This window comes from Monodelphis domestica, chromosome 6, assembly GCF_027887165.1.
Source record: "Monodelphis domestica isolate mMonDom1 chromosome 6, mMonDom1.pri, whole genome shotgun sequence".
Classification (NCBI taxonomy): Eukaryota; Metazoa; Chordata; class Mammalia; order Didelphimorphia; family Didelphidae; genus Monodelphis; species Monodelphis domestica.
In genome coordinates, this window is record NC_077232.1 from 196,300,210 (window position 1) to 196,322,085 (window position 21,876).

General features: G+C 37.2%; 1 protein-coding gene across 1 annotated transcript in view; it reads right to left on the reverse strand.

The window, feature by feature from the left end:
* SPMIP2 (sperm microtubule inner protein 2) overlaps positions 1-21,876 on the reverse strand; it is a 179,478-nt gene that overhangs the window by 152,883 nt on the left and 4,719 nt on the right. The window lies entirely within an intron of this gene.

Genomic DNA, 21,876 nt, shown 5'->3' on the forward strand with positions numbered 1-21,876 from the left:
CTCTCCCTCTCTCCCCTTTTCTCTCTTCCTTAATATCTTCCCTCTATTATAAATAAACTACCATAAATTCCATTTACTTTAGTTATTCATTTGGGGATTTAGAAGTTAAATCCCTGGTGACCACCTATATAAATATTCAGTGTCTAACCACAATTAAATTTAACAGTATCAGTTCATGTAAGTCTTTCTAGGTTTTTCATAAATCAACCTTCTTATTTCTTATAACACAATATTACAATCATATACCACAAACTTGTTCAGTCATTTTCCAATTAATGGGTATCCCTTCACTTGACAATTCTTTGATACCACAAAAAAAAAAAAAAGCTGTTTTAAATCTTTTTGTACATATGGGTCTTTTTCCTTTTTGTTTTTGGTGTCTTTAGGATATAGACTCATTTAATAATAGTATTGCTGAGTCAAAGGCTATATCCATTGTACAGCCCTTTAAACAATTCCAAATTGCTGTCCAGAATAGTTGAATCAGTTCACAACTCCCCAAAGAGTGCACGAGGGCCTCATTTTTTCCATATCCCCTCCAACTTCTGTCATTTTCCTTTTCAGTCATAATAGCCAATCTAAGATCTGTATGGTGGTACCTCTGAGTTGTTTTAATTTGCATTTCTCTAATTAATGGAGAGAGCATTTTTCATTTAACTATAGATAGATTTGATTATTTCATATGGACACATTTCTACCCTTTGACCATTTATCAATTAGGGAATGACTCACCCTGGAGATTTTCAAGTGAAGCCTAGATAACCATTTGGCAGGGTCAGTGTAGACAAGATTCTATTTCAGGTACATTTTGTACTCACTTGTCTCTAAGAACCCTTAAGTTCTGTAATTTCTATAAAATCAAGAGGCATTATGGGCTGGCAAGGACCTAGAAATGGAGATATGGTAGTAGGAGTCAAAGGAAAAACAAGGAATCAGAGTTTCAAGAGTACTAATAGCAAAGTGTTTATTTCTAGATTGGAGAATATACCACTTCCCTATCTCCCTCAGCTCCAATAAAATCTAAGCTCCTTGACTGAGCAAGGACTGATTTTTTTGTTTGTCTGTCTGTTTTTTATGTCTTTGTATCTCTAGTACCTATTATGATGGCACATAATAATTATAGTAAATAATAATTGTTAGCATTTAGATTGTACTTACTATGTGTCAGGCATTGTACAAGCACTCTACCAATTATTACTTCATTTGATTGTCATGAAAACCCTGCAAAGTAGGTATTATTATTATCCCCATTTTATATTTGAGAAAACTGAGGCAAGTAGCTGTTAAGTGACTGTGCATAGGTCACACAACTTGTAAGTATCTGAAGTCTATTTGAACTGAAGTCTTTCTGACTCCAGACTTGTGTTCTATCCACTGCTTCAGTTGGCTGCCCCAATTATAAGTTGCCTAATAAATGTTTTTGGGATTATTGGTTGGTTGTTGCAGAGCCAAGGTAACTCTTCAGGCTTAGGAATTTTTATAGAATTCCTGTGTGGAAATGATAATCAATCTTCATAAATGGCCAATTTAGACTAAGTAAATAGAGTAGAGGTAAGTTGGTAGCAACTGGCTAGAGTAGGAAATGAGGGAACAGAATAATTCAATTGCCCAAACATCTACTAAGTGCCTACTATGTGCAAGGCTCTTAACTACAGAGATGAAAAGCTACAAAGATGAAAAGAGCCTAAGGAGCCCTTTAGTAAAGGGCAGAGTATTGGAGTTGGAGTCAAGGAAGCCTAGGTTAAAATCCTGCCTCTGACACTTAACATTGTGACCCTTAGCCAAGCCACTTAACGTCTCTGAGACTTAGTTCCTCATCTGTAAAATGGGGATGATAATTTTCATAGCATCTACTTTATAGGACTTTGTAAGGCTCAAACAAAATAATGAGTGTAATGTATAAAAATGTTTGTTTTAGGTGAAAATTTTAAAATCTTATATAAATGCCAGCTTTCAAAGTGATTTTAAGCAAAAATCTGACCACTCTCCTCCACCCCTCAATAAACTCCATATTATCTCAGGGATAAAATATAAACTACTCTGTGGAGAGCTTTTAAAGCCCTCCACAACCTGGCCCCATCATGTCTTTTCCAGCTTCATTACACAGGACTACTTCTCCCTCTAGACTCCGGCCGACTTTCTCTCTCTTCCTCATACATGGATGGAACTCTATCTGCCATCTTGGTGCTTTTGGACTAGTCATTCCCAATGCCTAGATTACACTCCATTCTCACCTCTGCCCTCACAGAATCTCACTTCCTTTAGTTCATTGTTCGAGCATCACTTTGTCCACCACTTCCCAAATATCATGTATTTAACTAACTTATATTTGTAGCAAATTCATATGTCTTTATTTCTGATCTTCCCCTAATGGACTATAAGTTATTTGAGAAGAGAGATTGTTTTATTGTTTATATTATATTATTTATATGTCCCACCTCCATGCCTAGTGCAGTGCCTACCTGGCACACAGCAGGGATTTAATAGAAGTTAGTTGTTCGATTGATTATTATTATTTCAAGAGGACACGATCATATCAGTAAGACCTCATTTGGGGTAATTTGATCAGAAGGGACACAATTCTGAATCTTGGCTGTGTTTTAGAAATGCTCCTTTGCACCCAAAAAAGCCTCTTCAGTATCTTCTTTAGAGATGGAGTCAAAGCTAAATTGATAAAATAATAAATTGTTTTAAAAAAAGGCTAAATTAGCTTTTTGAGACAGGAAGAAAGAGGTCAGTTGGTGAGCCTCTACCCTTCAAGATTTGACTCAATGTAGGTAAACACAGAATAGTATACATGTCAGATCTTTGGGAAAGGAAAGATTTTAAAGCCAAGCAAGAGTTAGAAAAAAATCACAAAATATAAAATAATTTTATATTACATCAAAGTAAAAAGGTATTGTACAAACAAAACCAATGCAACCAAAATTAGAAGGGAATCAACAAATTGGGAAGCAATCTTCATAACAAAAACCTCTGACAAAGGTCTAATTACTCCAATTTATAAGGAGCTAAATCAATTGTACAAAAAATCAAGCCATTCTCCAATTGATAAATGGACAAGGGATATGAATAGGCAATTTTCAGTTAAAGAAATCAAAACTATTAATAAGCACATGAAAAAGTGTTCTAAATCTCTTATAATCAGAGAGATGTAAATCAAAACAACTCTGAGGTATCACCTCACACCTAGCAGATTGGTCAACATGTCAGGAAAGGAAAGTAATGAATGCTGGAGGGAATGTGGCAAAGTTGGGACATTAATGCATTGCTGGTGGAGTTGTGAATTGATCCAACCATTCTGGAGGGCCATTTGGAACTATGCCCAAAGGGTGATAAAAGACTGTCTGCCCTTTGATCCAGCCATAGCACTGCTGGGTTTGTACCCAAAGAGATAATAAGGAAAAAGACTTGTACAAGAATATTCATAGCTGCGCTCTTTGTGGTGGCCAAAAATTGGAAAATGAGGGGCTGCCCTTCAATTGGGGAATGGCTGAACAAATTGTGGTATATGTTGGTGATGGAATACTATTGTGCTCAAAGGAATAATAAAGTGGAGGAATTCCATGGAGACTGGAACAACCTCCAGGAAGTGATGCAGAGCGAAAGGAGCAGAACCAGGAAAACATTGTACACAGAGACTCTTACACTGTGGTACAATCGAATGTAATGGACTTCTCCATTAGTGGCAATGCTGTGATCCTGAACAACTTGGAGGGATCTACGAGAAAAACCACTATCCACAGTCAGAGGAAAAACTGTGGGAATAGAAACACTGAAGAAAAACAACTACTTGATCACATGGGTTGAGGGGATATGGCTGGGGATGTAGACTCTAAATGAACATCCTAGTGCAAACATCAGCAACATGGAAATAAGGTTCTGATAAAGGCACATATAATATCTAGTGGAACTGCCTATCAGCTATGGGATGGGTGGGGAAAGGGGAGGGAGGGAAAGAATATGATTCTTGTAACCAATGTTACAATGTTTTAAACTGACTAAATTTTTTTTTAAAAGAATATTTAAAAAATAAAGTACTTTGGATACATTTTAAAAAAAGGATTTGACTCAATGTTAGATATCAGCAAGGCAAAATTGGCTTGGGGTGGGGGTGGGGAGGGAAAACAGCTAGGGAGAAGCTCAGTAGACCAAGAACCAGGCCTAGAGATGGGAAGTCCTGGGTTCAAATCTAGATTCAGGCACTGTTTGTGTGACCCTGGACAAGTCACTTAACCCCCATTGCCTAGCCCTTACAGTTCTTCTGTCTTGGAGCCAATACACAGTATTGATTGTAAAATGGAAGGTAAGGGTTTAAAAATTAATTAATTGAATAAAATAAAATGGAAGATAATGGTTTTTTAAAAACCTGACTTCTGAGTTGTTCAGGGATTCTGGTTTGATCAGAGACCCCAGAGACAGGGAGCTAGTTTATTCCAAGAATCACACAGACCAAATTCTACCCAGTGACAACTCAAGAAGAAGCTGCATCCTTGGAGGAGGAGGAGTATATTGGAGATGAGGTCAAGTCCAATACAGTATTGTTGGATCCCAAAAGGCCATGTGGATAAAAAAATTTAGAATTTGTCAAGCTATAAGGGGTGAAGGAGTGCATTTAAGCTGAACCCTCCACTTGAGAGGTAAGGAAACCAAAGCCTTGGAAATTTAAGGGACAGCACCTGAGACAGAAACAAATAAGATCAATCAATCACTTCGGAAGGAGCCCATGGTTTTTAGAATGTCGTCTCTTCTTTTGCCATACTTGGCTACTGGATCTCTTGAGTTATGTTTTATTAAATGGCAATGGAAGTACTTACTTAGCTTAGAAAATGAATGTGTGTAAAGAGCTTCAAAATCTTTAGAGATGGGTCCTAGAAGGATGTAGTTTGATTTATATAGACAGCATCAGGGCTGGTGATATCTTGAAAGCCAAAGGCCAAAGGGATGAGTTTCAACTAGACCTCGTGAGAATTTATTTTTCAGACACTGTAGTAATATATTTGGGAGAATTACCACGTTTTCCTGTGGCTGGGATCTGGATCAAAGATGCCATCTATTCTGCTGGTGTTTATATTTTCTTTGTCCTTGGGAATCCCAAGGAATGTCTTCTTTTTTTTTTTAATAGGATTTGGGGAAGGGCTCAGACCCTTAGCCCTTCCCCAAACTGACATGTAAATTTTGCATGTACATCAGCAAAGAACCCCCTCCCCTTCATTTATTAACCAAATCCTATAGCTAATAATCAATGAAAGAGGTGTTGAGTGGCTGAATAATGAGTTTCTAAAAATCTATTTCTTCAAGCTCCCTGACCCAGCTCAGGTTGTCTGTCTCTGGTTTGGGAGAGAGTCACGGAAACCATTATCACTTGATTGGTTATGACACTGGCCTTACCAATAAGCCTGAAATAATCAATAAACTTATATGCTTACCCAAAAAATTAGTCTCTTGAGAAAATTTAACTGTAACAACCTTTCTGACAAAGGGAGGAAAGCTTCCCTTAGTTCTTTTTTTTTTGGGGGGGGAGGCTCATACGAAAGCACATAAGTGGGAGATTATAGCAAGGCTTCCTCTGGTTTCTTACTGTTAATGGTCTATTTAGACCAAAAAGCATTTGTTAAGGGCCTGATAAGGGCTAGGCACTATATTGGACTCTGGGAAACATCTAATATAAATCTAAAATAAATTAAATAAATAAAAATATAATATAAAGAGTAAATGAAAAATAACACCTTCCTACAAGGGGATTGAATTCTATGTGGATGTGTCATTTCTGGAAGTATGAAGACAGCACAGTCACAGATATGTAATTACATGATTATTTAAAGGAAGGAAAAATACTAACAAGGAGATCAGGAAAGGCTTCCTGTAGAGGATGGCTTCCAATCTGAGCCTTGATGGAAGCTAATGATCCTAAAAGAGGAAGACAGGGAATGAGAATCTCCTAGGTATAGAAGATAGCCTGAGCATAAGCACAGAGGGAGGTGATAGAATATAGAATATGGGGGAAAGGGGGATAATGATCAATAAGCCTACACGTGAAGGCTGAAGCTAAACTGTGAAGAGACATGTTAGATTATTAAGAAAGTTATATTTTTCAAAGAGGCAAGAGGAAATCATGGAAGGCTCTTGAGCATGGTCAGACTTGGGTTTGAAGAAGATTATTTTGAAACCTGAATAAAAGATAGATTAGAAAGAAAAACTAGAAACCAGGAACAAAGCTAGGATTATAGAGTAGATTGGGCAACAAGTGACAAAGACTGCGCATAGGATGATGGGCATGTGAGTAGAGAGGGACAGTTTCTAAAATCAGTTGGCAGATAGTACATTTTAGGAAATAATTTGTCATTGCTCTCTCTTGGCTCAAAAAAAGCTTTTCTGGCATAATTTTTGGAATACTTAATTCCCTAATTATGCTATCAACAGGGTGGTGTTTTACTGGTTCAGGAAAACATTTCCATTTTATAATATTATTGATGGTATGTAAAACTTCCAATCAGTTGAATCAAGTGAATTTCTCTGGCCTTTTAAATGATTTTTCTCCCCTTCATTGTTTGTTTTTTTTTTAATTGTGGGTTTAGTTTTCTAGATTCAGGTTTACAGAAACAAAGTTTCTGTCCTGATACAAGACCTCAGGGAAATTGTCCTTGTTGGATTCTAGAATCACAGGGATCAGCACTGAAGGAAGTCTCAAGGTTATTTGAAACTAAGGGAACAGAAAGTAATGCATAGAACTAGGTTCAGTTTCCAGGATTCCTGAGACTGCTGTGGATTCTGGCTGAATATCAGGCATTTGCATGAGTAGAGGTTGGCATTGAGTTTTGAGTCTAAAGTCCTGGACTTAAATCCTGCCTCTATTACTATCTTTGTGACTTTGGTCAAGTCCTTTAACCATCCTAGGGCTCAATTTCTTCATCTATAAAATGGAGGTTTGACTTGATAACTTCTCTGGGCCCTTCCAGCTCTAAATTTAAAAATCCTTTCATTCTCTAATAGGTTCTTGTGACAGTATTGGAGAGGTAATCCCAAGTCCCAAGGATCCCAAGTGTCAGCATTAATGGAGGGGGGTGTTATATTGAGGCCAAAATCACTGCCTTCTCTTGTATTCTAGATATTCCTTTAGAATGTTTTCATCCCTCCAATGCTTTTTAAAAATTATTAATTTTTTTGTTTGTTGATTATATTAATATTCCCTGGGTATCTCTCTCTCTTCATCTCTCTCTCTCTCTCTCTCTCTCTCTCTCTCTCTCTCTCTCTCTCTCTCTCTCTCTCTCTCTCTTTCTCTCTCTCTCTCTCTCTCTCCTCTGCACTACAGGAGAAATCACTTGACAAAAATATTTAAAATGTGTATATATATATAAGCTCTCTTCCATGTTTCTACTTCACAGTTCCTTCTCTGGAGGTAGAGTTATTCTTTAAACAAGTTATTATTTAAACATTAATTCTGTAGCTGTGTATAATGTTCTCTTGGTTCTACTTATTTCATTTTTCATAATATCATGAAGGTCTTTGCATATTTTTTGAAATTGGCCTATTCATCATTCCTTACAGTGAGGTAATATTCCTTCACCAGCAGATACCACAGTTAATTCAGCTATTCCAATTGCTGGGTATCCCTTCAATTTCTACCACAAAGAGAGCTGCTATAAAAATTTGACAACATATAGCTTGGGGCAGCAAGGTGGCTCAGTAAATAGAAAACCAGACTTGGAGATGAGAGGTTCTGGGTTCAAAACTGACTTTAGATACTTCCTAGCTGTGTGACTCTGGGCAAGTCACTTACCAATCCTTACAGTGCTTTTTTGGCTTTGGAACTGATAGGTATTATTGATTCTTTCTAAGAAAGAAGATAAGAATAAAAAAACAAACACCATGTAGATTCCTTTCTTTTCCTTTTTCCCTGATCACCTTGAGATACAGACTCAACAATGGTATTGCTGGGTCTAAGGGTATACACAGTTTTATAACTCTCTGGGAATAATTCCAGATTGCTCTCTAAAATAGCTGGATCTGTTCACAGTTCTGCTCTCCTGCTTCCTTGAACAGTGAACAGTAGCTATTTGCACTTCTGTTTGGCTCTTTAAGGAGTCATATAGTGGATAGGGCTGGCATATCTTGACTGAAGCCTGCCTGTGTGTGTGTGTGTGTGTGTGTGTGTGTGTGTGTGTGTGTGTGTGTGTGTGTGTGTGTGTGGTGGAAAGACAGAGAGTGAGCAAAATGCCTGGGATGAATAAATGGGCAAGATCAGTGGACTCTGAGAGTAAAAGAGCAGCTGTAATGTCTAAGGGGTTTAGTACCTTACTTTTTTCTCCTTGTGTAGTTGTGGTCCATTCCTGATCTGGAGCAATTTGGGATAGTGGTTTGTGCCCCCTTAGAGCCTTCATACTAGAAATTGGTGATACTAAAAATCTCTCTCTCTCTCTCTCTCTCTCCCTCCCTCCCTCCCTCTCTCCCTCCTTTTCTCTCTCTCTCTCCCCCTTTCTCTCTCTCTCCCCTCTCCTTCTCTCTTTCTTTCTCTCTCTCCCTCTCCCTCCCTTTCTCTCTCTTTCTCTCTCTCCCTCTCCCTCCCTTTCTTTCTCTCTTTCTCTCTCTCCCTCTCCCTCCCTTTCTCTCTCTCTCCCCCCTCTCCTTCTCTCTCTCTTTCTCTCTCTCTTTCTCTCTCTCTCCCCCCTCTCCTTTTCTCTCTCTCTCCCTCTCCCTCCCTTTCTCTCTCTCTCCCTCTCCCTCCCTTTCTCTCTCTCTCTCCCCCCTCTCCTTCTCTCTCTCTCTCCCTCTCCTTCTCTTTCTCTCTATACACATACATCTCTCTATATATCTATGGATATATATGTGTGTGTGTGTGTGTATGCATATATATATATATATACATATATATATATATATATATATCCATCTGGCCTCAGACATGTCCTAGCTTTGTGATCCTGAGCAAGTCACTTAACCTCTAATGCCTAGCTCTTAGCACTTCTGCCCTGGCACTGATACACAAGTATTAACTCAAAGACAGAAGGTAAGAATTTTTTTTTAAATCTCTATGTCTTGGCACTACCTATCTGAATTGTACTAGCTGAACTTATTCCCAAGGTTTTATCCCTAGCAAAGGATGACCCACAGTAAGCAGATTTCATTAATAAGCATTTAGTAAATGCCTACTATGTGCCAGGTTCCAAGTGCTTAGGGCACCAATAGGAAAATAAAATGGATTCTGCCCTTAAGGAGTTTACCTTCTATCCAACTGTAACACCATGGTGCTAGGCTGTTTCATTTTGTCCTGGGAAATTGTTCAACAAACCTAAAGCAATTCCACTAATCCTACTCAAATGGGATTCCTGGTCCCCAGTCCTTACCATTTAAATTTCCAGAGGTTGTAGAGGAAGATTTCTGGACTTGTTCTAGATCCCTAGGGAGATTCCTAGCTTGGCTCCATGCTGACCAGAGAGTCCCTGCTCTATCTAGCAAACCTTCCTTTTATTTAGGAAACTAGCAAACTGAAAGCCACCGATTTCCCTGCATTTCACTAAGCGTGACAACCAGGGCAATGAAATCTTAGATTTAGAACTGCCAAGGGCCAAGGTTGCCACCTAGCCAAAGCCATCATTTTTCACAAATGAAGAACTAACTTCAGAAAAGTTAAATGATTTGCTTAGGGTCACACAGCCAGGAGACAGGACTGGAATCTAGGTCTTCCTAATTCTCAGAGGTCAGTTCTCCATCCACTATACCAGAGTCCCTTTTATCCAACGTAACAATTAGCCACCAAAGGAGTATTAGATCTATTCATTGTTTTGTTCCAGTTGTCTACCCTGTACTTTTGTTGTTTCTGGAAATAGTTCTCTTTATAAAGCTGCTGATAAATGCCTAAATCATGCCAGGGGAATTGAGGAAAAACCCCATTAACCCTGACAATCCTTAAATGGTCCTCTTGTACTTGAAGGAATAGATTAATTTTCTCTTCCACTGCCTTGCAAACTTTTCTTCTTTGGAGTGCCCTTTTCTAGCCACTGTGGTGAGAAGGGACCTTTTAATGGGCTGCTACCTTTTCTGAGATAATTGCTGCCAACTGGGACTGAAATGCCAGGAATACAGGAAGGCTTCAGAAAAAAGAAAAAAATAATCCCTTATCATCTATCGCTTGCTGGGAGGGAAATGGACTGGGATCATACACAGCAGGTGTTAAAGGTAAAGTGATTCCTACCTAGGGGTCAGTGTACACTAGCTCACCTCTGATGGCTTTAACCATAGGGGAAATAAAGGGAAAGGGAGAGGGACAATAAGGAAGGACATTAAGAAAGATGAAAGCACAAGAAGGTCCAGTTTTTCATTATCTTAACCTTCAGAAAAAAAAAAAACAATTGAAATGACCTGAAGAAGCAAAACTCCCAGAAACCATCACAATAAATGACACACACAAGTTTTCAGAGGTCTTTACATTTGACTTTCATAATAGGATTGTGAGGTAGATGCTATTTTTATTCCCATTTTTCTGATAAGGAAACTGAAGTCTAGCCAGGTTAAATGGTTTGCCTAGGCTCACACAGATAGTAAGAGATTGAGGCAGGATTCAGGCAAGGGTCTTCTCAACTCCAAATATAGCATTCTATCTCTCACAAAACTTAGTTACCTCCTTTAAAAAAAATAAATAACTTGGAGCTGCTGGATATTTAGCTATCAGTGGATAGAGAGCCATGTGTAGAGATGAGAGTTCTTGGGTTCAAATCTGGTCTCAGACACTTTATAGCTATGTGTCCCTGGACAAGTCCAATTGTCTAACCCTTACTGATCTTTCACCTTGGAACCAATACAATTCTAAGACAGAAAAAAAGAGTTTAAAATAAAATAAAATAAATAATATTGCAATGATTACAGAGGTCTGAAGTTGAAATATACTACCAGAGAGGTGATGGAATTAAAAGGTAGAATGAAATAGATATTCCTGGACATGGCCAAGATGAAAATTTGTTTTGTTAGGACTATGAATATTTATAAACTCACATAAATCATCAGCATTTCTATATATTTCCAACACATCCCAGCAGCAAGAGTTAGAGAAATTTCATTTAAAATCATCCTAGACAATATAAAATACTTAGAAATCTATCTTTCAAGACAAACACAGGAACTCTATGAACACAACTACAAAACACTTTCCACATAATTAAAACTAGATATAAATAATTGGAAAAATATTAATTGCTCATGGGTAGGATGAGCTAACATAATAAAAATAAGAATCCTACCCAAACTAATTTACTTATTTGGTGCCATCAAACTAGCAAGAAACTTTTTTTACTGAATTAGAAAAAACCATAACAAAGTTCATTTGGAAGAACAAAAGATCAAGAATATCAAGGGAAATCATGAAAAAAAAAGTGTGAAGGAAGGTGGCCTAGCAGTACTAGATTTCAAACTATATTATAAAGCAGTGGTCATAAAAACAATATGGTACTGGCTAAGAAACCGAAAGGAGGATCAATGGGATAGACTCAGGGTAAGTGACCTCAATAAGACAGTCTATGATAAACCCAAAGATCCCAGCTTTGGGGGGGAAAAATCCACTATTTGACAAAAACTACTGGGAAAATTGGAAGACAGTATGGGAGAGATTGGGTTTGGATCAACATCTCACACCCTACAACAAGATAAACTCAGAATGGGGAATGACTTTAATATAAAGAAGAAAACTATAAGTAAATTAGGTGAACACAGAATAGTATACTTTGGGAAAGGAAAGATTTTAAGACCAAGCAAGAGTTAGAAAAAATTACAAAATATAAAATAAATTATTTTGATTACATTAAATTAAACAGGTTTTGTACAAGCAAAACCAATGCAACCAAAATTAGAAGGGAAACAATAAATTGGGGGAAAAAATCTTGATAACAAAAAACTCTGACAAAGGTCTAATTGCTCAAATTGATAAGGAGCTAAATCAATTGTACACAAAATCAAGCCATTCCTCAATTGATAAATGAGCAAGGGGCATTAATAGGCAATTTTCAGTTAAAGAAATCAAAACTATTAATAAGCACATGAAAAAGTATTCTAAATATCTTATAATCAGAGAAATACAAATCAAAACAACTCTGAGGTACTACCTCACACCTAGCATATTGGCTAACATGACAGCAAAGGAAAGTAATAAATGTTGGAAGGGGATGTGGCAAAACTGGGACATTAATACATTGCTGATGAATTTGTGAATTGATCCAACCATTCTGGTGGACAATTTGGAACTATGCCCAAAGGGTGTTAAAAGACTGTTTGCTTTTTGATCAAGCCATAGCACTGCTGGGTTTGTACCCCAAAGAGATCATAAGGTAAAAGACCTGTACAAGAATATTCATAGCCACACTCTTTGTGGTGACAAAAAATTGGAAAATGAGGGGATGCCCTCCAATTGGGGAATGGCTGAGTAAATTGTAGTATATGTTGGTGATGGAATACTATTGTGCTCAAAGGAATAATGAACTGGAGGAATTCCATGTGAACTGGAAAGATCTCCAGGAACTGATGCATAGTGAGAGGAGCAGAACCAGGAGAGCATCATACACAGAGACTGATGCACTATGGTGCAATCAAATGTAATGGACTTCTCTACTAGCAGCAATGCAATGATCAAGGACAATTCTGAGGGACTTATGAGAAAGAACACTACCCACATTCAGAGGAAGAACTATGGGAATAGAAACACAGAAGAAAAACAACTGCTTGATCACATGGGTTGATAGGGATATGTTTGGGGATATATACTCTAAATGATTACCCTGGTGCAAATGTTAATAATATGGAAATAGATTTTGTTCAATGACATATGTAAAACCCAGTGGAATTGTGTGTCAGCTATGGGAAAGAGATGGGGAGAGAACAAGAAAAGAACTTGAATCTTGTAACCATGGAAAAATATTCTAAATTAATTAATTAAATAAAATTTTCCAAATTAAAAAAAAAACTATGAATAATTGTTACAAAGTTTTTCTTTTTCCTTCTTTTTTATTGTTTAGTAATGTTGGGGGAAAGTGTGAAGAAGAGAAATTAAATGCTTACTAGTTGATTGGGAAAAATGAAATTAAATTTGAAAAAAATAGTTCTAAGGAATGGGTGAAAAAAAGCCTATTCAAAAGGAATACAAACACAAAAGATAGAGGATGGGTATGTTGAAGTGGAGGGTGAAACCTGTTCTAATAACACTGAGTTGATTCAGGAAAGTTCTCCTCATTCTTATTGCTCCAACAAGGAGGGTTCATTGGCTCATATAGTTTGAACTCTAAAGGATTTTAGAGGTTATCAAATCCTATAGTCTCATTTACAGATAAAGTAACTGAGGCCAAATGGCTTGTCCAAGGTCAGACAAGTAGTAAGTTGCAAATCTGAGATTCAAATTCATGCATTATTTTTATTTTTAAACCTTACCTTCCAACTAAGAATCAATACTGTGATACAACACCCATTCCTACTAAAAACACTAGAAAGCATAGGAATAGAAGGGTTGTTCCTAAAAATAATAAACAGTATATATCTAAAACCATCAACTAATATCATCTGCAATGGGGATAAACTAAATCCATTCCCATTAAGATCAGGAGTGAAACAAGGATGCCCATTATCACCTCTACTATTTGACATTGTACTAGAAACACTAGCAGTAGCAATTAGAGAAGATAAAGGAATTGAAGGCATCAAAATAGGCAAGGAGGAGACCAAGTTATCACTCTTTGCGGATGACATGATGGTCTACTTAAAGAATCCTAGAGATTCAACCAAAAAGCTAATTGAAATAATCAACAACTTTAGCAAAGTTGCAGGATACAAAATAAACTCACATAAGTCATTAGCATTTCTATATAATTCCAACACAGCTCAGCAGCAAGAACTAGAAAGAGAAATCCCATTCAAAATTACCTTAGACAAAATAAAATACTTAGGAATCTATCTCCCAAGACAAACACAGGATCTATATGAACACAACTACAAAACACTTTCCACACAACTAAAACTAGACTTGAACAATTGGAAGAACATTAACTGCTCATGGGTAGGATGAGCCAATATAATAAAAATGACCATCCTACCCAAACTCATCTTCTATTTAGTGCCATACCCATTGAACTTCCAAAAAAATTTTTTACTGATTTAGAAAAAACCATAACAAAGTTCATTTGGAAGAACAAAAGATCAAGGATATCCAGGGAAATAATGAAAAAAAAAATACAAAGAAAGGGGGTTTTGCAGTCCCAGATCTCAGACTATATTATAAAGCAGCGGTCATCAAAACAATTTGGTACTGGCTAAGAGACAGAAAGGAGGATCAGTGGAATAGACTGGGGGCAAGCAACCTCAGCAAGACAGTATATAACAAACCCAAAGATCCCAGCTTTTGGGACAAAAATCCACTATTTCATAAAAACTGCTGGGAAAATTGGAGGACAATGTGGGAAAGATTAGGTTTAGATCAATACCTCACACCCTACACCAAGATAAATTCAAAATGGGTGAATGACTTGAACATGAAGGAAACTATAAGAAAATTAGGCGAACACAGAATAGCATACATGTCAGACCTTTGGGAAGGGAAAGACTTCAAAACCAAGCAAGAATTAGAAAGAGTTACAAAATGCAAAATAAATAATCTGGAATACATCAAATTAAAAAGTTTTTGTACAAACAAAACCAATGTAACCAAAATCAGAAGGGTAGCAACAAATTGGGAAACAATCTTCATAAAAACCTCTGACAAAGGTTTAATTACTCAATTTATAAAGAACTAAATCAATTGTACAAAAAATCAAGCCATTCTCCAATTGATAAATGGGCAAGGGACATGAACAGGCAGTTCTCAGCCAAAGAAATCAAAACTATTAATAAGCACATGAAGAAGTGCTCTACATCTCTTATAATCAGAGAGATGCAAATAAAAACAACCCCGAGGTATCACCTCACACCAAGCAGATTGGCTAACATAACAGCTATGGAAAGTAATGAATGCTGGAGGGGATGTGGCAAAGTGGGGACACTAATTCATTGCTGGTGGAGTTGTGAATTGATCCAACCATTCTGGAGGGCAATTTGGAACTATGCCCAAAGGGTGATAAAAGACTGTCTTCCCTTTGATCCAGCCATAGCACTGCTGGGTTTGTACCCCAAAGAGATAATGGAGAAAAAGACTTGTACAAAAATATTCATAGCTGCGCTCTTTGTGGTGGCCAAAAATTGGAAAATGAGGGGATGCCCTTCAATTGGGGAATTGCTGAACAAATTGTGGTATATGTTGGTGATGGAATACTATTGTGCTCAAAGAAATAATAAAGTGGAAGAATTCCATGGAGACTGGAACAACCTCCAGGAAGTAATGCAGAGCGAGAGGAGCAGAACCAGGTAAACATTGTACACAGAGACTGATACATTGTGGTACAATCGAACATAATGGACTTCTCCATTAGTGTCAATGCAATGTCCCTGAACAATCTGCAGGGATCTAAAAAATACTATCCACAAGCAGAGGATAAACTGTGGGAGTAAAAACACTGATGAAAAGCAACTGCTTGACTACAGGGGTTGAGGGGATATGACTGAGGGGAGACTAAATGAACACTCTAATGCAAATACCAACAACAGGGAAATGGGTTTGAGTCAAGAACACGAGATAACCAATGGAATCATGGGTTGGCTATGGGAGAGGGAAAGGTGGTGGGAGGGGGGGAGAGGAGGAAAAGAAAATGATCTTTGTTTCCAGTGAATAATGTTTGGAAATGACCAAATAAAATAATGTTTAAAATAAAAAAAAAAAGAATCAATACTGTGTATTGACTCAAAGGCATAAAAGCAGTAAGGGTTAAGCAATTAGGGTTAAGTGACTTACCCAGGGTCACAAAGCTAGAAAGTATCTGAGGTCAGATTTAATCCCAGGACCTTTGGTCTCTAGGCCTGGCTCTCAATCACCTGAGCAACCCAGCTGTCTCCCCCGATCTCATGTATTCTTAATTCCAAATAGAGTGCTCTTTCTACTGTACTGTTCTATTTTTCTTTTATTCTCATGAATAAATAGGTAAATTGCTAGTGTCCAGATGTATATATTATTCAGTATTACTTCCCACTAGATCATGGGGGGAAAAATCCAAGGGTAGTCCTTAAATGCCTATTTTGGACCTGTTCTTGAAGGAATAGATTGCCTTTCTCGCCACACCTTGCAAACTTTTCTTAGCACACGAATTCTTTGAAGTGCCCTTTTCTAAAAGGCAGTCACTGTAGTGAGAAGGGGCTTTTTAATGGATTTCTATCTTTTCTGAGATAATTGTTGGCAACTGGGGCTAAAATGCCAGGAAAACAGGGAGGCTTCAGGAAAAAGGGAAAAACAAGCCCTTATAGTCTATGGCTTGCTGGGAGTGAAATTGAGTAGGATCACACACAGCAGGCATCAAAGGTAAAGTGCTTCCTACCTAGGGGTCAGTGTACACTAGTTCCCCTCTAATGGAGATGAAGGGAAAGGGAGAGATAATGGAAGGAGAAGGACTTTAGAAATATGGAGGAATGAAAAGTCACAAGCTGGTCTAGTTCTTCACTATCTTGTTCTCCAGCAAAAAAAATCAAACAATTGAAATGTCCTAAATAGGCAAAGCTACTAGAAACTCTCACCATAATCATTCACACACACACACACACCTTTTTTCTATCCTTCCTTGCACTTTCTTTCACCAACTTCTTTCCTGATAATTCTCCTAACCTTATATTTTAATTATTCCTTCTCTTTTGTTGACTCCTCATCTTATGATTCCTCACTGTGGGTTGGCAATCTCATTTACAGCCACCCTGCAAATGACTTCCATATCAGCATCACCCTAAAATCTCAATCTTTCTCCTGAACTCAAGATGTGTTTCTATAGCCACCCACAAGATATCTCTTTTGGATGTCCTGTAAGCTCAGATTCAACCAATATTGCCTGCCATATAGTAGGTGCTTAATAAATACTTTCAATGCATTATCTAAAACTAAGCTCACTTTTTCTTCCTTTTAACTTTGCTAATTATCTCTGGGCAGCCACTATTCACTGGCTCACCTGTATTCATAATCTTGGTGTTACTTTTTTATTCTTCTCTCTTTTAGCTCTCATATTCAATCAGTTGCCATGTCCTATTGATTCCATCTCCATGATATCTCGATTACATGTTTTCCCTCCTTTCTATTCCTACTATCAGTGCCCTATAAAGATCCTTATTACCAACTTATGAGACTTTTGGAATAGCTTCTTCAAAGCAAAGAATAGCTCTGACTTTATATATCTATATTTCTATATGTATGCATATAAATGGATTATGTTTTTGTGGAAAGATGGGTCTTTGGGGTTATTAAGAGCACTATGCAATTCCCCAAAGGCAATTCACCCTGCTTTCTAGGTGCAACTACTTCTCCATCTACACTGTTCCAAATACGTGTACTGGTGAACCAAGTTAAGCCCATGAAGCAAATTTCAGTGGTTAACTTTGGGAATTCAGAGCAGCTGCTAGATATGCCCTGCTTAAATCAAAATTTCAGGCAAATATAAATTGCTATGTTTAGCACAATCCAAAATGCTTTTTTATCTACCACTCTATTCAATGTGTTCTCATGAACAGGAACCTTCTACTTGCCAAACCCCATGCTATTTTCTCAGTTTTTATCCTCTATGATATCTGTGCAGTATTTAACACTGCTGAGAAGTCCTTACTTCTTGAAATTCTTTCCTGGTTTTATTATCTCTCTGATTTATTATCTTTCTCTTTTCCTAGATTTCTCCTGGGTCTGTCCCTTAGTTCTTTAAATATAGGCAACCTATAAGACTGTCTTTAGCCTTTAGTCTCTATAGTGTCTCCTTTGTCAATCTGGTCCTTTTCCAGAGAATCAACCATCATTTTTATAAGCAGATGACCCCAAGTCTGTATATCTAGTCTTAACCTTCTCCTGAGCTCCTGAACTTTATTTCCAATTATCTTTCCACAGGACTGTCCATGGACACCTCAAGTTCATGTACAAAAATTAGGGTATACATTAAAAGCAACTCTGCTAACTCTCCTTTATTTGGCCAAGTGGTCACCTTCTGCCTCACCCTAGTCCTGTTCTTCCTAAACTTCCCTTTTTCTACTAATAGCACCATAATTTCCCCAACAAAGCAGGCCAGAACCCTAAGGCTATCTTTTACTCCTCTATTCCTTCTACTCCCAGTTTCAGATGAGCTGCCAAGAAGTCTCAGTTTCCTCATCTGCAAAATGGAGGTCAGACTCAATGACCTCTAAGGTTCCTTCTTGCTCCAGAAAAATGAACATATTATCCTAGTGAGGATCAGGACCTGGGTGATATTTCTCTTCTGCTCAGGGAATGATCAGACCATTATTTCTTGCCTTTTTACTTAATATATAATTACTACATTGTCTTCTAACACAATGTCTCCTTTCATCTAGTCCAACCACTACAACTAGATCAGGTGTAGCTTCCTAACAATGCTTGGATCTCATCATGTTATTGTTCAAAAGGGTTCAAAACCCTTCAATGTCTCCCCACAAATAGCATCCAAACGTCCAATCTAACCTGGCATTGATGTCTTTCGTGATTTGGTTCCAACCTAACTTTTTAGCCTTATCTCCTACATATCTGCTTCTATGAGGTAACCATGTTTTAATTTGTATGATAGTTTTTAATATACATATTTCTCCTATTAGATAGTGAGTCTGTGAGCATAGGATCATGCATTTATCTTCATATCTCCTTTAACAGTTAGCATGGTACTTTGCACATAGGTAACACACAATAAAGGCTTTTGAAATGAATTGATTGGCTGGTGGGATCTCCAAAGCCTGGTTGCCACAGACATGGCTGCTCCCAGGGATCTCAGCCTGGAGGGTCCAGTGGTATCCTTGGGGATGCCAGCCCCAGGGTTCAGCAGACAAGCAAAAAAAGCAAATTCCTTATTTCATGCTCTAAGAAATGATGAACAAGATGATTTTGGAAAGAGCTACATGAACTGAACCAGGGTGAAATAAGCGGAATCAGGAGAACATCATAAACATTAACAGCAATATTGTGGTATGATCGATGGTGATAGACTTAGTTTCTTTCAGCAATGCAATGATCCGGGACAATTCTGAGGGATTTATGACAAAGAATGCTCTCCACCTCTACAGAAAGAACTGTTGGGAGTCAGAATGCATATGAAAACATGTGACTTTTCACTTGCTTATTGGGGGGGTTTTTTTATTATTCACTAACAAAATTGAACAATATGGAAACGTGTTTTGCCTGATAACATGTATATAACCCAGATTGAATTGCTTCCAGAAGAGGGGAGGAAAGAGATGGAGGAAAAAAGACAATTTGGATCATATAACTTCAGAAAATTTATGTAGGAATCTATTATGTGTAATTGGTAAATATTTTTAAAATAAAACATCAAAAAAAGAGAGAGAGCAAAGTTCTGGGAAAGGGATTATGCCATATCCTGGAGTTTGAAGAGAACTTCAGTAAGAGAAAGGGAAGAAAGAAGGACTACAGAGTAGATCCGGATCAAGAAAGGAGCCTGAGATGAATTAATGGTGAGCATGTGATGAACACTGAGTAAAACTGCAGCAAGTGAATCTACACAGCAATGCAAAGCAATCAAAGGACAAAAATATGGAGGAACAGCCTCATTGGGAGACCTGTACACAAACCTTGAGATTACATAGACTTCTGTGAGAATTATTAATTGAGGGACAGGTATCTATTTTTATGTTCTCTGCCAGAATCCATTTACCTTTAAATAAATATATTTGTGTTTTTTTTTTAAATGAATTGATTGAATCTGGAAAGTGCCTTTGTTAGACCTGTGTTATATAAGAGCTAGGAGGCAAGGAAGAGGAGTGGGAAAACTTGTGAATCATGTAACCATGGAAAAATATTCTAAATTAATTAATTAATTTTAAAAAAAGAATTAGGAGCCAAGAGAATCTGGTTTGAGGATTTATTATTTCCTGCTAAAAATTAGTTGGTAAAGAAAGGGGCAGCTAGGTAGCTCAATGGATAGAGAACCAGACCTGCAGAAGAGAGGTCCTGAGTTCAAATTTGGCCTCAGGTATTTCCTAGCTATGTGACTGAGCAAGTCTTATAACTCTAATTGTATACCCCTTATTGCTCATCTGCTTTGGAAATGATATTTATTATCTATTCTAAGAAAGTAAGCATTTTAGAAATAAGTAACATATTTTTAGAATCAGTTGGCTACTTTTTCAATGTGTTGAGTTAGGAAAGCCTCTTCTTGGTTTTAAGGGAAGTGGGATTTTCAAAGGCTATTCCAGTGGAATTGGGTCATGTCAAATCCTCTCAAGCTGGAAAGACTGTGATTTATTGCCCTAGTCAACAGATTAAGGTTTCTTCATAGACCAGCCCCACTAAGGACAGAGGTTCTTATCGTCACTTGGTGATAAAGGTTTTGATCACAGCTATTCATGAAACACACACACACACACACACACACACACACACACACACACACACAAATATGAAATGGACCTCAGTTCTGGTAAATTCTTTTCTTTTTCTTCAGTGATAGTGATAGAGCTGAGAAAGGGACTGGGAGACTGTGAAGAGACAGAGGGCATAAAAATTCACAGAGTACTTAGACTATATAAACTTTAACAATTATTAGAACTCTAAATGTGAGATCTTTGTTCCCCAATAGCCATCAAATGGAAAGACTCATGAAAGAACTGAAATCATGTCAGTTTTGACATTTTTGCAATTAATGAAATGAGAATAAAGAAAGAAGTTTTTGCATCTAAATTAAAGAATGGCTCAATTTTTTTCTTGGAGGGGCAAAAAAAGGAATTAAAAGAGTCATATTCTACATGAAACAGCAATAAAACACACTATTTAATGGAACATTTGGTTATCTCACATGGTAACACTCATGCTAAATGTTCACAAAGGACCATAATGAAAATAATTGTAGCTTCTAATGCAAGAGATGACATCAGAAACTCAATGAAAAATTCAGTAAGACTTTCCAAAGGAAATCACATATTGTCTGATAGTCAATGACTTCAATCTAAATATGGTCATGGTGAATATGGTGAGAAAGGTATTGGAAAATATAAATCAAGACGAAGGAATAAGAAGAGCCAAAAAAAAAATTGTAGGCTATACAAAAGCCTCACATCTATATAGCAATACTTCCTTTAAGAAAAAAAATAGAAGGTGCGAGACATGGCTAGTACATGAGAGCATCACAAAACCTCAAATTGATTATATATTAAAAGACAGGAAACAGCTCATTACTAATGCAGGAGTCATTCCTGATTCAGCTGAATTACCTAGTCAGACCATTAGCGTGTTATAGATAAGATCAAAACTAGTACAATGCTGGAAGAAAGCATAAAATGAGAAAAAGATCAGGCATTCAATTAAAACACCTCCATCCTGAACTATTTAAATTAGTTATTGATTATGAAAAATGGGATATGGATGAAAGAGCAAGCACATACTAATTTCACATGGAATTTTAATTGATGTAGATCAATTGTTATAATAAGAGGACCAAAAGAGCCTTAAAAAAAAAAAACTCGACTCAGCAAATACTTGGATTCCTTATGAAGTAGAAAGACGTGGTAACAAAAAAAAAAATTTAGAATGAAAAAATAAGAACTCATTCATCGAATCTTGGAGCAGGATGATGAAAAATTTTAACATGGACAGACAGACAGAGATGGAGAGGGACAGAGAGCAGAAACAATAGAAGCTATAAAACCAGGCTAAAAAAAACCTGGTGAGAGATCCAACTAAGCAGTTATTCCAAGGCCATTTGAGGGATGAAAATGGAAGGGCAACAAGTGGAACAGAGTGGAAATGATCGTCCAAGACTTTTATCACAAATTTTTTTT